Source organism: Tupaia chinensis, unplaced genomic scaffold, assembly GCF_000334495.1.
Source record: "Tupaia chinensis unplaced genomic scaffold, TupChi_1.0 Scaffold000438_1, whole genome shotgun sequence".
Classification (NCBI taxonomy): domain Eukaryota; kingdom Metazoa; phylum Chordata; class Mammalia; order Scandentia; family Tupaiidae; genus Tupaia; species Tupaia belangeri.
The window spans coordinates 1,107,226-1,109,838 of NW_006159943.1; the positions used below are offsets into that span (position 1 = coordinate 1,107,226).

General features: G+C 61.7%; 1 protein-coding gene across 1 annotated transcript in view; it reads left to right on the forward strand.

Moving 5' to 3' along the window:
- Window positions 1–1,116: 1,116 nt before the first annotated feature.
- The window catches only part of BCAN (brevican), an 18,453-nt gene continuing 16,956 nt past the window's right edge, over window positions 1,117–2,613 (forward strand). Inside the window, 2 exon segments of the mRNA XM_006155199.2 lie at window positions 1,117–1,196; window positions 1,601–1,676. The gene's annotated coding sequence lies outside the window, so the exon portion shown is untranslated.

Below are 2,613 nucleotides of genomic sequence, written 5' to 3' on the forward strand. Positions count from 1 at the left end.
ACGTGGGGTCATTCCAGGGTGCTGTGGGACGTGAAGATCAACTCTCCCAGCCCCCAGTCACTTGCACAAGCTACCCTTGGTGCCACCCCTGCTATCCAGGGGAGCGAGTCAGGCAGCTGGCTGTCCTGCCCACAGGCTCTGCCAGGGGCTTTGCCAGAAGGAGGAGGGCAGAGAAGGGGGAGGAAGGAACAGGAGCCAGGGAAAGCAGAGGCTCTGGAGCCGAGGGGGCAGGCGGCGGGTGTCATTGGTATTCTGGGCGCTGAGGAGTCCCCGATGTCTGGGCAGCACCCAAGGTCCACCCCCTGGCACCAGGCTGTACACTTAGCAGCGACAGCCCCCGCCTGGAGGCCGCCAGCTCAGGCAACGCCTGCATTTTGCACATTGGTTTGCATGACTAGTAATGTCCCCTCACAGAGCCAGCAGCCCCAACCCGAGCTCTAGTGGATTTCCTGACCTGCTTAGCTTAGCCCAGGATTCTGCTGTCTAACCTCCACCCCTCCGGCTGCAAAGTCAGCTCCTCCTCTGTGCAGAGTGGGGGCGCCACAGGAGGCAAAACCGAGTCAGAGCTCCTTCCAGGGACGGGGTTACAGTCATCTGCACCTATGGCCCTGGCCTCCAAAAGTCGTTTCCGTTTCCTCTCCTTCCACAAGGAAAAGCCTTCCATCTTCCCTTCTTGCCTACCTTCCCTACCGAGCCCCTGCCCCTCCCGCTCGGGCTCCGGCCAGCAGGAAGTCCTGCTGATGGTCTAACTTGCATCCTTCCAGCTGCAACGCCATCTAGCTCGGCGAGCGCTCCCTCTCCGCCGCTCCCGCCCTCCCTCTCTGCGCTAAGTCCTCGGGCTCCTCATCCCGGAACGATGTCCTACTTCGCTTGTCCTTGTCGCCGCTGCCGCTGGGAAGCGACGCAGAGAAGGCAGCCAGTCCCGTGACCGTCCGGAGCCCCCCGAGTTGCCGGCCAGGAGGCGGGGGCAGTAAAAAATGCTAAAAAGTAACTACAGTCCACTGGAAATGTCGGCAAGAAACTTCAAGCATTGACAAGCAAGTTAAAACAAATCTAGTGCTTCAATGTATCAGGCATTTTTCTGAGAGTTTTATGGATATTAACTGAGATCAGTCACGAGCCGCGGACCCGGAGGAGACCCCCGGAGACGGCGGCAAACTTCTCAGGGCCTCCCCGCACACTCCAGCCCTCGGTAGGTGAGTGCCACCGCAGCCCGGTCGCCCAGCCCTGGGAGGGAGAAAGAGAGGGGAGCTTCCGCGGCCGTCTGGTGGTCACCCCCGCCGCGCAGCAGGCTCGGGTGCACCCCGCTCGCCGACCCCTGACACCTCAGCTAGTCCGCTGCCGACCAGCCTGGGCGCCGCTGGTGCTTGCCGCTGCCTCTGGTCTGCATACTCCCAGCTCCGCCCCTGGCACCCGGTTGCCGCTTGCAGTCTGCCCAGCAGCCCCCTCGGGTCCGGGCCGTGGGAACGCCCCTCTGGGTCCTGGAGTCTTTCCTGCTGCGCGCTCCGATCCCAGCGCAGCGGCCAAGATTTCCGACCTTGCCCTGGGCAGCGCGGCGCGGTCGGGGTCAGCCCCTGACTCGGTGCCTCTGTGTGGGCAGCACGGAGGAGAAGCGGCAGCCCTCTGGGGGGCAGCGTCTGTGCCGGCAGGATCGCCTTCGGGAGCCGCCTTGGGCGGTAGGTACCCGCTCTGGTGCGGAATCGCAGCTCGGCCACTCACCTGCTGTGTGACCTTGGACTAGGGTTCCCCTTCTGCAGGACGGTGGGAGCAGAAACAGTAGTTTTCTTGCAGTTGAGGCTATCCCTGGGGGGCCTGGCTTAGGTAGTCGCGGTCAGCTTAGCCTGAGTCAGGGACCACGCCTGCTTCCTTCCTGGCCTGCCAGGGGCAGGAACGCCCTCCGCCAGGTATTTCCATAGCCCCTCCCCTGAGCGCAGCTCGGCCCACCTGGCTCTAACAGGGCAGCCAGGCACTATTCTGTTGGCACCGTTACCTGCATGGCCTATCCCAGATAATGCCAGTAGGGTCAGGGAGCAGAGGTAGTATTACCGTGCCTGCTTGTTCCAGCGACCTCGCCACCCACCAGGACCTCCTCCACGTTTAGACTGTATGAAAGGGGACCTGCAGTCGGCCGGCTGGTGATGTTGCCGCTAGAATGATTACTTGTGTTTCAGAGAGTAGGACTATTGATGCGATCGCTGCAATTACTCCTACGGACCCTGCAGGGAGATTGTGTAGGTTCCTGTCAATCCTCGCACAGCCACGGCAGGATGGCTAAGAGCTTCCCTCCTGCCGCTCCAGAAGCTCTGGCCTCCTGTGCCTTCCCAACGACCCCACTGGCATGGGCTCTCAGTTCCTATGGGGCAGACTTGAATGGCCAGCGGGTGGGCATTCAGCTCGGAGGCGGTGGGTGTGAGCGTGTGCACCCATGTGTGTGTGCATTCTTGATTCCCTGTGGACGGGGTCTGAGAAGCTGTGCAGGAGATGGATGTCCATGGTCAGACAGGAATGAAGACAGAAGGAGAGGAAAGTTTCCTGAACAGCTTGAGAAACTCAAGACCAGGGCAGAGATCCAGGAGCAGGAAACAGCTGGAGAGGGACAGCGTGCATGACGGG